The sequence below is a fragment of the Lepidochelys olivacea genome (assembly GCF_965140295.1).
Source record: "Lepidochelys olivacea isolate rLepOli2 genome assembly, chromosome: 17".
Lineage (NCBI taxonomy): Eukaryota > Metazoa > Chordata > Testudines > Cheloniidae > Lepidochelys > Lepidochelys olivacea.
This window is the reverse complement of record NC_140427.1, coordinates 12,480,365-12,495,145: the sequence shown is the minus strand read 5'-3', so window position 1 is coordinate 12,495,145 and position 14,781 is coordinate 12,480,365. Positions and strand designations below refer to the sequence as shown.

The following is a 14,781-nucleotide window of genomic DNA, read 5'->3' as shown; positions in this document are numbered from 1 at the left end:
CCAGAGGTCCGGGTGTTCCGATTCAGGATCTTGGTTTAGTTGTCTCTCTAGCCTTGTGTACAGGGCAGTGTTATCCGAATCACATTGTTTCACCCTTCTCCACTAAAGAGTAGATTTTATTCCTGCCAGCCAACAAGGCCATTTTGTGGTTGCACTGCTGCCAGGAGTAGGGGAGGAGGATTATTCACTAGCAGCTTCTTGGCTAAGTGTGGGAGATTCCAATCATGACACCAGCCCAGCCGCCTGCCAGCAGCCGAGAAACCTTTGGCTCTTTTTCCCCCATTACAAATAGGACAGCACTTCTGGAAGGACAATCCCGGTTCCTTCGTGAAATAAATGTGTCGTCCTAAAGCTGAGCAGTCCCTGGGCTCTACTTACTTGTTAAATCTTGTTCGCATGACAGAGGCTTGTCACCTTAAAGAGATTTTTGTGCTGTCCCCTATCATATCACATCCTCCTGTAAAATCCCCACCAGATCAAGGCTTACAGCACAGCCTCTTTCTACATAAAAGCTGAATTGAGTGACAGAAACTCCAGGCAAAATCCTTGGGATTGGGCAGCTGGAGGGGGAAGAGTTCGCTTCTTTTTAAGATCAGCTTCATAACCAATCATTTTGAGATGACCCTGATAACAAGGCCTTGCTTTGTCCGAAATGGCAGGACTTTATTTTGGGATTGAGATGATACGGAAATCAAGGAGCGTAAACATCTGGGCAGGGAAAAATCCAGTGAGGTTTTCAAGGCTACTCTGGCAGGGGATGCAGGAACATCACAAGCTATGAGAGGCAGACAAGCTCGGAGAGTTCACTTTAAATGACAACAGGGTGGGTCACTGCTATGCCAAGATTGCTTCTTTCCACTTTGGCACGAGGTTTCTTCTCTAACTGTCCATCGGTTTTGGTACATTTGGGGAGAGCTAGACACTGTGTTGAAATCTCCTTGACACAGTTTTGGAAAATGCTGGAAGATGAGTGAGTTTTATTTGTGCAGTTAAACAAGCTGCTCTTTGCTGCCCACTCTGAGGGCTTTTAATGTTTTGATTTTGAGCCATGGAAATGGGGGGCTGCGTTTCACTGATCAGCTTTTCCCAGGGACAGTGGTTAATAAAAATAATAAAAAATTACTTTGTGGACAGGTAGCATGCTGGTCAAATCCAAGGCTTGTTCTTCACTCCCTTGCGACAGCCAGAGTTTGGAGTGCTGCAGGGGGCCGTGCAGATAAATGACATCCCCCCCCTTTGGAATGGAAACATTAACTAAGAGATGCTGAGCAAACCATTTTGTCTGGATTTGGGGCAAAGCCCTGTCCTGTGCTGTATGAACAGCAAGACATTTAGGAGTCTCTCTCTTCCCCCCCCCCCCCCCCTCGCGCCATTCCCACTCCCCCATCAGGACAGGCTCTCTCTCCACTGCAGTGTTCCCAGGGTCATAAAAAGCAGTCAGGGAGGTTGTGAGGCATTGAAAGTTTTATTACAATTGAAATGTCACTCACTGGCTCCTTGCACACCCCTTACCCTTCAATGTCAAGCATTCTTGAAACACTTGCACAAATTATAGAGGCCTGTCACTGATACTTTTTTTACTTTTTTATAGTAAATATAAAGGGAAGTAAATGAAAATATGCCTAAATACCTTGACAAATCTAGCTCTAACTCCTGCTTCTTTGCAACATACTAGATACAGTTTGACCCATCTAGTAGGCAATGCCTAAGGGAGTTAGGTGCCTGAATTCCTTTAAAAATCTGGCCCTTAGTGCCTGTAGAACTCAAAAAAATCCCTATTGGTTTCTGTTCCATTCCACAGGGAAAAGCACTTGTGAGAAACTCGCCTATGAAAACCCTGTTTAGGCTGAAGCTGCTCCTGCAAGGCTGGCTTCTGTATCTTATTTTTATAGCTGCTTCCTCAGTACACTCAGAGTGGACATACCCAGGCTGCATTGCTCGTGTGTCTCCAAGTTTGGGTGGATGGTGTACAGCTGGAGGGAGCTAAGGAGCATCACGTGACAATCTGACTTGAGGGACTCTGTTTGAAATGGCAGCAGGTTCTTCTACCTGGCGATCCATATCCAGATTAAATATCTCATGAGGCTTCATGACCTATTTTGATTAGTTAGACCTTCTCCCTGCAGTAGGAGGAGTTGGGGCTGGAGGGTTGCTGGCATTTTGTTTTCCAGCCGAAGACTGAGATAGGCAAAGCCCTGAAAAAAAACAGAGGACGACATCAGATCTGGCGCCATAACCGGACCCTCTAGAAAACGTATTCCCAAACTACCTAGAGCAATGCCAACTGCTGTCTCAGCCTCTGGCTGTCGTCGGAACAGGAGGGAACGGGGCAGCTGCCTGCTTAAACTTTCCCAAACGTGATCTGTGTTCCAATAAAATAAACAGTTTGAAAACTTTTCAAACTTATCTTTGAAAACTCGTGGTGAACCGGGGAAGTCCCGGATGACTGGAAAAAGGCTAATGTAGTGCCAATCTTTAAAAAGAGAAGGAGGATGATCCTGGGAACTACAGGCCAGTCAGCCTCACCTCAGTCTCTGGAAAAATCATGGAGCAGGTCCTCAAAGAATCAATCCTGAAGCACTTGCATGAGAGGAAGGTGATCAGGAACAGCCAGCATGGATTCACCAAGGGAAGGTCATGCCTGACTAATCTAATCGCCTTTTATGATGAGATTACTGGTTCTGTGGATGAAGGGAAAGCAGTGGATGTATTGTTTCTTGACTTTAGCAAAGCTTTTGACACGGTCTCCCACAGTATTCTTGTCAGCAAGTTAAGGAAGTATGGGCTGGATGAATGCACTATAAGGTGGGTAGAAAGCTGGCTAGATTGTCAGGCTCAACGGGTAGTGATCAATGGCTCCATGTCTAGTTTGCAGCCGGTATCAAGTGGAGTGCCCCAAGGGTCGGTCCTGGGGCCGGTTTTGTTCAATATCTTCATAAATGATCTGGAGGATGGTGTGGATTGCACTCTCAGCAAATTTGCGGATGATACTAAACTGGGAGGAGTGGTAGATACGCTGGAGGAGAGGGATAGGATACAGAAGGACCTAGACAAATTGGAGGATTGGGCCAAAAGAAATCTGATGAGGTTCAATAAGGATAAGTGCAGGGTCCTGCACTTAGGACGGAAGAATTCAATGCACAGCTACAGACTAGGGACCGAATAGTTAGGCAGCAGTTCTGCGGAAAAGGACCTAGGGGTGACAGTGGACGAGAAGCTGGATATGAGTCAGCAGTGTGCCCTTGTTGCCAAGAAGGCCAATGGCATTTTGGGATGTATAAGTAGGGGCATAGCGAGCAGATCGAGGGACATGATCGTTCCCCTCTATTCGACATTGGTGAGGCCTCATCTGGAGTACTGTGTCCAGTTTTGGGCCCCACACTTCAAGAAGGATGTGGATAAATTGTAGAGAGTCCAGCGAAGGGCAACAAAAATGATTAGGGGTCTAGAACACATGAGTTCTGAGGAGAGGCTGAGGGAGCTGGGATTGTTTAGCCTGCAGAAGAGAAGAATGAGGGGGGATTTGATAGCTGCTTTCAACTACCTGAAAGGGGGTTCCAAAGAGGATGGCTCTAGACTGTTCTCAATGGTAGCAGATGACAGAACGAGGAGTAATGGTCTCAAGTTGCAGTGGGGGAGGTTTAGATTGGATATTAGGAAAAACTTTTTCACTAAGAGGGTGGTGAAACACTGGAATGCGTTACCTAGGGAGGAGGTAGAATCTCCTTCCTTAGAGGTTTTTAAGGTCAGGCCCTGGCTGGGATGATTTAACTGGGAATTGGTCCTGCTTCGAGCAGGGGGTTGGACTAGATGACCTTCTGTTGACTTAAATGGGCATTGGAACAGGCCCTAATGCTGGGCCAATCCAGGGTGGTGGCCTTCCAAGCCATTCCTAAGACTGTCAGGCTCCCCCACTCCCTTCCCCCACATCAGATTTCCTAGAGTCCTGTGGTTGGCTGGGGTTACTCCCCTCATTGCTTGCAGGCTATGAGGATGGGTTGTACTAGTTAACACCACCTCTTCATTGCAATTTGAAATGAAATTTCCTATCTTTAATTACTTCAAAATGCTTGTAAAGTGGGTATAAGCCCCACTCTACAGTTGGGTAAACTGAAGCACAGAAGGGAAGAGTATGCCTAAGCTGCAGAGGAAAACATGCTGTGCCAACTCCCAGAGGCCCGGTCAACTGTCTCGGGCTCGTGGTTCTTGGTCTGCTGGGCTAAAAATAGCAAAGTAGACATTCCTACTTGGGCCAGAGCCTGGGCTCTATCCCAAATTGGAACACCTGCACTGCTATTTTTAGCCTTGCAGCCTGAGCCCCATGAGACAAAGTGAGGTGACCCTGGCTCTGAGACTTGGTGTGTGGGGGGGTTTCTTTGCCGTGTTGACAGACCCGAAGTGACTTGTGCAAGTCACCTGCAGTTTCACTCCTTTAATTGCTGGCAAGTCTCCGGGCTTTTCCAAGAGCACCTCCTTGTTTCAACCCTGCTCGCTGTAGTTTGATCTGATCTAGTATCCGTGGCCATCTGCTTCGTCTCTTGGTGCTTGGTGTGGGGAGCTCCCCATCGCCTTCCTACTGCAACTGCCACTAATCGTTAGGAAGAAACTTTCCCTGTGATCAGGTTAGTCTGTAATCCCGTACTGCAGGGGTTTTTCCACCTTATTCTAAGGCAGCGGGCACCGGCCCCTCTCAGAAACAGGATACTGGACTAGATGGACCCAGCTGTGCTTACTTGGTACTTTCTTTGTGCTTTAGTATGTCATCAGGTACTGCAACACTATATGCTCTAAACATTCATTGTAACTATCAATGTCTCAATGTCTCTCTCAAACTGGAGCAGAATAGTCAGCGTTTCTTTTCTCTTTTTAGCAGGTGCAAGGGGAGTGTAACAAGGCCCAGGGGCACCTTTAAACTTCCAGCCATTGGGTCATGTTATACCTCTCTCCGCTAGCCTGATGAGCCCATTATTTAAATACTTGTCACCATCTACAAACCTTTAAGTCTGAGTCAAGGAAATTCCCCTCCTGTTTTTGAACTATTGGTTTGGGAGCTAATTGCCCATGTGGCCAATAGACAATGTAATATTTTTTTTAAAAAAAAACCTTTGGACTCCAAAAAGCAATGCTGAGATTCATTATTTGCTGAGTATTTATGGCCAAGCACAATGCTGCCTAGACTTTATTCCCTTAACACGCAACCCCCTCGGGCTGTAGACATCATAGGCATGCTGAGGGCCTGTTTATTGTCTGTTGTCAGATGTATTTGGTGGTTATATTTTGCATTTTTCAATTCTCCAGAATCATTTTCTATAAACACTGTCACTCCTGCAGGCCCCATGGCTTTTTCTATCCTCATCTATTCTCCTGAACTCTGTCCCACTCATCCCCTTGTCTTTCACCTTCTCATACACCTATTTTTCAGTTAATATGATTTTTAACATACTGGTAGCAAACCAGTATATTTTTTGTAACCATGTTCCAGTGAATCATCTTATGGGCTTTGTTTCATTCTTCGGGCCAGCAGGGTTGTGCTGATAAGATCGGATTCACCAGTTTTTTCCTATTCAAACCACAGCATTTACGCAGGGAGTTGGAGTTGGGGAGGGGCAAACAACCTAATTAGTTTTAAGATTGGATGAAAAGGTTGGCTGTTGGATGGTGAATTCTTTTTCCTCTCTCCCATTCATTCTTTTGGTTTCATCGGTGCTTGCAATTACTTGTTTAGTATCTGCAGGTGCCACAGAAGTTCCATTTTCTTTAAAATGTGCCAAACACACAGTAATTGAAAGATGGAAGACATTCACGACAATAGATGTTTATTTACAGGGGGTGGGTAGGGAGACTATGCTTCAATTTGCTGTCCTGCAACCAAAAGGACTGTTAGCAGGGATTCCAAAGCCAGAAGGGACCACTAAGATCATCTACTCTGACCTCCTGTATAACACAGGCCAGAGATCTTCTCCAAAGTAATTCCTAGAGCAGATCTTCTAGAAAAATATCCAGTTTTGATTTTAAAATGTTCAGTGATGGAGAATCCACTACAACCCTTAGTAGATTGTTCCAATATTTAGTTACCCTCAAAAATGTATACTTTGTTTCCACTCTGAATTTCTCTAGCTTCAACTTCCAGCCATTGGGTCATGTTAAACCTCTCTGCTAGCCTGATGAACCCATTATTTAAATATTTGTTCCCATCTACATACTTATAGCCTAATCACTATAAGGCATGTTTTCTTATACTTTAACCATTCTTGTGGCTCTTTGAACCCTCTCCAATGTATCAACAACCTTCTTGAACGGTGGAATACAGGACACACTGTTGTCGTATCTGTCCAAAATACAGAGGTAAAATAACCTCTCTCCTCCTACTTGAGATTCCCATTTATACTTCACAGCATTACACTGTTCAGCTGGGTATCCACAACAACCCCCAAGTCTTTTCCAGAGTCGCTGTTTCCCAGGACAGAGTCCCCAGTTCTGTAAGTATGGCCTACGTTTAGCCATTCTTAATATGTATCGTTTGCTTGTGCCCAGTTTACCAAGTGATCCAAATTGCTCTGAATCCATGACCTGTACTCTTCATTATTTAACCCTCCCCCACTTTTTGCATCATCTGCAAAACTTTATCAGTGATAAGATTGTTTTTCTTCCAGGTCATATAATATTTTTTATCAACTATAGGGCCAAGAAATGATCCCTGCTGAACCCAACTGGAAATACACCCACTCAATGACCATTCTCCATTTACAATTACATATTGAGACCTATCAGTTAACTAGTTTTTAATCCATTGAATGTGTACCATGTTAATTTTATATCGTTCTAGGTTTTTTTAATCAAACAGTTATGTGGTACTAAGTCAAAAGACTTAAAGGTAATAGTGTTGATGTAATAGACTTCAATAACAACCAAACTTGTAATCTCATTTTTAAAAAAATGACATTAGTGTGACAGGATCTATTTTCCACAAATCCATGTTGATTTGAAATAAATACACTACCTTCCTTTAACTCTTTCTTAATTGGAGTCGCGTATCAGCTGCTCCACTGTGTTGGAATCCAGGATCTTCCCTGGTGCTTTAAGACGCATTAAGAATAAACATTAACAGTACCGTCAGCTCCTCATCCAGCTCTTTTAGAACTTTTGGATGCAAGTTATCTGGACCTGCTGATTTTAAAATGTCTGTGGAAGGGAAAGAGTATTATCATCACCATCTGATGAAACAATATCATCTGTTTTCCCCCAACTACAGAACAGAAATATTTGTTGAACACTACCTTATTATTGATAACCTTGCTTTCAAATTCTAATTCACATGCTAGAATTATGGCAGAGACTAACAATATGTCCCTTTCATTCATCCAGTCCATGATTACCTGGAATTGGAAGAAAAGGAGACAAAACATTGAAAGTATGGAAAGCACAGGGATCCTTGATGTATGTAGGCTGGTAGCATCTTGTGGTGAAGATGATTCTTGGGAATCTGAGCACTCTTTGAAGAGAGGGTACTAACTGACTAACCTAGAATTCCTAAGACTCCAGGACTATCATCATGTCCTGCATTTTATAGATGGGTCAGTTGAGGTTACAAAGGCTTGAAATGACTTCAGGCTCACACAGTATAGAAGGGCCAAAACTGGATGAAAACCCAGAACTGATGAATCCCTCCCCTCCCGCAACCTCAGTCCTTCTGCACATACACTAGTCATTACATCACTCTTTCTCACCGAGATGCCTCCTGTGAAGAGGGCTAGCTCTGCCTTCCTCTGATTTAAATAGTAAAGGGGGTTAACAATGGGGGGAGCATTTCTAGACTTCATAAAGTGGAAACTACAAACCTTAGCAGACTTGCAAAGGCGCATGAACACGAGGAGACCAAACATAATTAATCCCCATAGGTATGTTCCCTCTTATGAGTAAAACCTTAGGAATGTGTGTATTGGGAAGCTCAAAGCACTTATAGGTACGTATATAAACCCCATCTTTTCCAAAGGCTCTCTGAAGAAAGGGGAGAGATCTTTCCAGGCTGTTCATATGTAAAGACTTGGTTTTTACAAAGGCTTAAATGTACACTGGTTAATAATCCCCTCAAGCATTCTGTGGCAGTAAACAAGGAGCTAAATCAGGCCTTTGAATGCTCACAATGGAATACAAATTCCAGAGCACAGAATAAACTTTTTTAAAAAATAGTTTTCAGCAAGAGCGATGAACTCAAGCTGAAATGTTTTATGCTAGACCCAAATGGCCCCAGAGTTCGGGGGTGAGCTGCAGTTCTGGCTCAGGACTTTCTGTTGGATTCCTACGTGATTTCTGGATTTAAACACGCAGAATGGGGTGGCTTAGCACCAAGCAAAATCTTGAGCCCCTTGAAAAAATCAAGTTTTGAACCTACAAAGGAAAATACAGCCCCTGCGCTGTTGCTTTGAACTGCAAACATACTTGTGGCCGGGGCTGACTCTGTCTGCTGCCAGAACTTTGAAGCAGCTGCAGAAAATATCCCCCTTCACCTGGGAGAAAAGGAAGGAAGCAATACTGCTTGACAAACTTAGTACCTAGGAACTGCCACATTGAGTCAGACCAGGAGACCATCTCATCCAGGAGCTGGTCTCTGACCATTACTAGGTGTCTTAGACTTAGAGGACTGTCCAATACAGGGTTTCTTGCATATTGTAAAGCTTCTTACTTTTTTTGTATGCTAATGTCACTGTTGATCATCTAATCAGTAACAGAAATGCTTCATCCTTTTTTGGTTCTCCCAGAGCTCATGGTCCCCACTATATCTTGTGACTGTTTGGTTAATTGAAGCTTGTGTAAAAAACATCTTGTGTTATCTTTCAAGATCATTGGGTGTCCCTTAGCTCATGCCTAAGGGGGGAGAATATGGGAACAGCCTACCCACCTTTGCTCTACTGTTCCTTATTTTTACATAGTGCTATTCAGCTCAAAGGAGGAAACAATAGAGGTAAGTTTTGGCCTGATTCCTTCCTCTAGGATGCCGAGTTGAACTGTGTTTGTGGTTACTTGTAAAAGAACAGTAAATACAGTTGTTGTAAATGTTTATAATCCTCCTCCCACTTGCAGAGTATCGATTCTAGTATAGCAGTGTGTGACTTCCCTCCTTTGGCTCCGGAGTGTAGACCTTGCAGAGGTGATCTGAGAAGCGCCTCCTACTGCTAAGGACAGTAAATGACCAAGTGCCAATTCTTTTGTCACTTTCATTGGTGTCTAAGACGTTCTCAGTGCCCAGTGTTAATGCTGGTACCTTCACCTTCCAAGAGATTCCCAGACTGGCATTTTGGTCGGGAAATACCCACTTTCCTCCTTAGAAGACCAGTGCAAGAATCCAACCCTTGCTTTTGGTTGCCCTTCTAAAAACACCAACATTTGTACATTAAGCTTCAATAATGCTGTAACTCTGGCTATTGAAACAACTTGCTATTTGTGACCAAAGGTGCTATATCCCTAAAGCAGGGAAGCGATCTCCTGTGTTGGTAACTCATTAGCTTGTGCAGTTCTGTCAGGGGCTTTATGGGATGCCACTAATGAGAGAGATGTGCCTCCCCAGCTACCCTCCAAAACAAGTTTCAATAGCAGTTTAAAGAATCTGACATCATCAACCTTTTTGCTTCAGATAAATGCCCTGAATTAAATCCAAAAGGGACTCCCTTGTTTGAGTTTCCTTTCAGCTTAAATATCAATATTTTTATGGCATTTAAGCAGATCACAAAATGTTCTTACCTGGATTTTGTCAAAATCACCATTCTGTTTCACACTGTGCAGCCTCAAACACCAGCGGTGCTGAAGAAATTAAGAAGGGTTTTACATTTATGTGCAATCCTATACCTACACTTGTGAATGTATATTTCAAATCATGCGGCCACTGCTATCCCCTCTGCACTTGACAGAGGTCTGTCTGCCCCTGTGGAAGAGGCCTCTAGAATTTAATAAAGATGAAACCAAGAGTGTACTACAGACATTCTCTGTGAAATGACATGGACTTTTTATGTAATAAAATATTTTTGTAGATATTTAGGAACATCCTATAAAATTCTATAGCAGGGATATAATTCTATATTCAGTTCTACTGGATGGTTCCAAACACGCACTCAAACATTATGTTCACTGCATTCTGTAGGACTTTTCCAGATGGGCAAGTTCTGAAAAAAGGTGGCTGCAGAGTGCTGAGAAATCCAACACCACAAGAGCTTGGATCAGTCTGCCCTAGTGGTTTGAGAGATTGTATTGTAGGAATAGGCTTTTTGCCCTCAAGAATGTGATTTCTATATAATACAATCACTACTGCCCTCAAGGGAGGAGGAAAATCCTCCAGGGAAGAGAGTAGGACAGTTTCTCTTCTCTCTCCTTTGATATTTTCTTGGCAGAAACCATACCTGCTCTCGAAGTAAAAATGACTGGTCTAAGGTGATTGCCTCAAGCAGAGTCTGTACTGCTGATAAGAGGCTGCCATGAAGTTGCTTTCTGCTAGATCAAAGTCACAGGCCGCTCACCCTTCAAGGCCTTACCAGAGCTCACCCTACTTACCTCTCACTTCCTCCCAGTCCTTCCTGTTAACTGTCCCAGTCAGGCCAGGTCTTGCAAGTCTCTGAACTCCCGACGAAGTCAACTGGAGTTGAAGGTGTCTAGAACTTCACGGAACTGGGCCCATTGTTTCCTTTTCCCACTTTAAGCACTGCATCATACCGGAACAATCGTCTCTGCTTCTAAAGTGTTCCATACTGCTACTTTGTACATCTGTAAAGCAATAAGAATTTCTTGGATGAAAGCTGCCACTGAAGAGAGCACTCTCTCCGTGGTAGGTATTACAGGACAGTTCAGATTTTACAAAGGTCTTGGAGAGGACACTAGAAACCACTGTAAAATTAGGGGGTTGTGTAAATAGGAACATAGGCCCTGCAGAATTTAGAAGTTCCACAGGAGCTTATCTGCCATTAGTCTAGCTTCACGCAGTAGACTGAGCCATTTTGGATAAAATAGAAGTTAACCTCAGTCGACTCATTTTAGCAATCTTTACAAATGGGGGTGCAGGTAAAGTCACTCATCCACAGTGCGACTGATGTTCTCACAAAGTAGAAAAGCACAGGAATCAAATACAAGGTAACCCTGTATAGAGGCAGCTAGGCAAAGATTGCACAGTTCTGTAAGATTACCTACAAACATGGTCTGGCCTCATTACAGTAAGTCACTGAACAGGCTGTTGACCGCAACTGTCCGAAATGCTATTTCACAAAACTGTAGGACCTTTAGCTTTCAACCAGTGGTCTACAGACCCCTGGGGGGGGCCACAGACTAGGTTTAAGATTTCCAAACAGGTCTGCATCTCCATTTGTTAGGTGTACGCAAAGGACAAAAAGATTGAAAACTACTGTTGTGGGACAGTTGGTGTGGGAGAGGTGGCTTCCATTGTAATTTTCCAACATCCTAATAGACACACAGTTAACTAGTAACCCCCTTCCTTGCACAGGAAAAACGGGGACTCACAGATGTAGGGCTGGAGGGGACCTTGAGGTTACATCTGCCCCATGCTGAGACACGACGAAGTATACCTAGACCATCCCTGCCAGCTGTTTGTCTAACCCATTCTTAAAAACCACCAGTGACAGAGATTCCACAACCTCCCTAGGTAACCTGTTCGAGTGCTTACCTAAACTATCCTTTCCTTACAGTCAGAAAGCTTTTCCTAATAGGGGAAGGTGATTATCATTTATGAGAGTGCACTGGTTTGTTAACAGTTTCATTCCCAAGCCTTGCTGAATAATTAATAGTAGAAAGTGCCACACCAAATTCATATCTGTCATTCTGCCCACATATGCGTTGAATTGGATTAGTGTGTGGTACTTGTTAAATGACTGTGGAAGTGTTTGTCTGAGGTATCTGCTAAACTGTAAAACCATGAACAGTCACTGTGCAAGGGACGTACGTGTGTGTGTGTGTGTGTAAAAGGGGTCCCAAAAAGTCACATTGTCTCATTAAAATCTCTAGCCACTGGTACATTATTCAAATGTACTTACTGAAGCTTAACACACAGTCATTTAGTAATAGCACTTACTTTGCATGATCACTCTTGTGCTAAAACATCTCCATGAAGATCTAATGTAAAAGAGAAAATAAGATTAGAAAACTATTGATATATTTAAAAACAAAACACAACTCATCACTCCAGTTCTCCTCCGGCTAGCTAGACCTTTTCACTCGGATTGCTACACTCAGCTCTCAGCTCCCCAGTCCAACTAAATACCTTTGAAGTTACTTTAACCAGAACATCAAGAAAGATTTCAAAGGCTTTAAGGTCTTTTTCATTTTGGTTTTAAGTAGTGAGCCAAGGAACACGATACATTGTAAAATGCTGTTAGTGATGGCATCCAAACTGGCACCTTGGCTCTAAACCCTTTTGGGCTCAAGCAACTTCGAGTATGTCTACACAGCAAAGAATAATTTGCGAGCGGCCCAGGCTCGTGGGGCTGTTCCATTGTGGTGTAGACTTCCAGGCTCGGGCTGGAGCCTGAGCACTGGGACGCTCCCATTTCCCAGGGTCCTGGAGCCCAGGCTCTAGCCTAAGCCCAAGTTGGCTGGCACAGGCCAGTCGCGGGTGTCTAGTTTCTGTGTAGACCTACCTTAGATTCAGATTTGGGCTCAAAACCCATCTTTCTACTGGCACAGAAGAGGAGCCTTGGATCCAACCCCTCACCTAACTTGAGGAGAATTTGGATCAATATCTAAAGTGTCCTAGTTCACGTGTGTTTCTAATTAGTTTGTTACATACATACATAGACACACACACTTATTTTTATGCCCACAGATTTAATGCTGGTGAAAGATTAACGTCCCTGAGAATGAAATCTATTTCTCTACAGAATGGGTACAGCAAAGGCAACGTGAGTGCAAGGCTGCCCCACCAACCTGACCTAGAGAGACCCGCAGTGAGGGTTGAGAGGGCAACCCATTCTCCTGCAGGCCCCGCTGAGACCGCCAAAGGGGAGGCTTCCAGTTACCTTGGTAGCTATAGTGATGTGGATGCCTGTTCATTAGGAACTGGATGGCAAGCGCCAGCTTCAGCAAGTCCACAGATACCCAACAGCAATAACTGCCAGCCTGCGCTGGAGTTGCACGGGCGGCTCAAAGGTGAGAGGCTCCGTCTCCTGTTACCAGGTGGTCTCCCAAACGCAGACGGTGGCGGTCAGTGCTGAAAGTCTGAGAACATCTCACTTCAAAGCAAAGGACTCACGTGTAGGTTGTTTGGAGAAGATAGCTGCATTCTACCTGACCTGTTAGCAGTAGGCAGATGGGGGTATGGGCATTAATACCGTCTCCTCTCTGTGGTAGGCACGTATTCAGAAACATCTATGCTTTAGCAGTGTGTCCCGTGCACACTTTCCTCCCTCTCTTGTGGCTCAGATGTTAAATGGTGCTTACTGCATTCTTGACCTCAGCCATCAGAAAAGCATACTTCATTAAGCCTGCTTGTAGAAATTGTTTGGCTCGCCCACTGCTAAACAGCACCCAGGAATAATCTTATCCATGGAAACCGAATTTAAACAGCAGCTTCTTTTAGTCTGACCCTATTGACCCAACCTCCTGCAGTGACCTTTGATCCCAGGCCGGTGCATATAAGAAGTTGTCCACTTAAAAGCTCTACAATTTGTAAAATGCTTCAAACCCTATTTGTCTATTATGGGAGAATGGGCCTAAACTGTATTTTTGAACCTTTAAGGGCTGGAAGTCTGTTTACTAGTGAAGTACAAGTCTCTGTAGCACATGGTAAAAATACCTAGCAAAAAGTAGGGCTATTGACGAGGCTGTTACATCAGACATCATATTACATTAGGTAAGTTTCTTTTATTCAGAACACAGGTCTCCTGCTGCTAGTATGCCTGAAAACAAGTACAAGGGCTTAAGCACCCTGCTGTATCAAACTCCCCTCTCCTGCTGTGCTTGTCTTTCGGCTGGATTACCAAAGGGAGGCTACAGAAAGATGCTGTTTCTTAACCCAGAAATCTCAGTGTGCATTCAAAGATTATACAAGTGTAGAGCCGTGCAAAGTGTTGCAGATTTGGTTTACAGCCGCTAGGTAGGCCCCAGCTAATCCCCTACATCCAGACTTGTTGAGCTCTGCATCTGGTGCAATGTCTACAATGGGCAGAACCCAATCCCCAGCTCTATTAGGCTGGGGCTGCTGTAAAATGCAGAAGCTATGTGACGTGAAGCAGGGACGGGGAATGGAATATAATAAGACTCCTTATGTAGCCAGCTGATCCATTGCCAGTTTTTCCATTGGACTGCTTTAATATGAAAGGGATGCAAAATTCACTCCAGTCATCTGCAGAGAAATCTGAGTTTATAGTCAAGTGGAGCCTTTGTTGTTAGGGTCCCTCTGTTGGCAAGAGCCAACAATGCTGGCTACACACCCAGCCCCACCCCTCATTTCTTTGGTACTACATTTGAGTTGAGACTGAGGTGGTTGTTCATGACTTCTCTGTGCCTCACTTTACCCAGCGGTAACTACATCAATTATTCTAGTATCAGCCAAATGAAGGAGTCTGTTTAAGGTCTTCTTCTGAAGTGCAGAGTGAGGGTATTCTGCCTTCCTTTGGAAAAACTGGAGGGAGGGCCATGTTTGAGAGAGGATGTGGAAATAACTGGTTTGTTTGATTAGGCCAACTTGTTAACAGGTCCCTCAGCTCCAACCCGGCAAGCCCTCTACTCCGCTCTCCCTTTCAACTTCCAATCCGCGGTGCGTGGGAGACGTCTGCAGTCAGGGGGTTC

At 44.2% G+C, this 14,781-nt stretch overlaps 1 protein-coding gene and 1 long non-coding RNA gene across 2 annotated transcripts in view; one reads left to right on the top strand and one right to left on the bottom strand.

Annotated features, from left to right (window-relative positions):
- The window catches only part of LRRC75A (leucine rich repeat containing 75A), a 192,159-nt gene that overhangs the window by 161,621 nt on the left and 15,757 nt on the right, over positions 1-14,781 (top strand). The window lies entirely within an intron of this gene.
- On the bottom strand, positions 1,468-13,335 carry LOC311532392. Its single transcript, XR_014714375.1, has 7 exons — positions 13,011-13,335; positions 12,068-12,108; positions 10,543-10,752; positions 9,739-9,798; positions 7,278-7,376; positions 7,001-7,182; positions 1,468-2,195 (listed from the first exon to the last, which is right to left on the bottom strand). It is a non-coding gene; the product is annotated as an uncharacterized lncRNA (long non-coding RNA).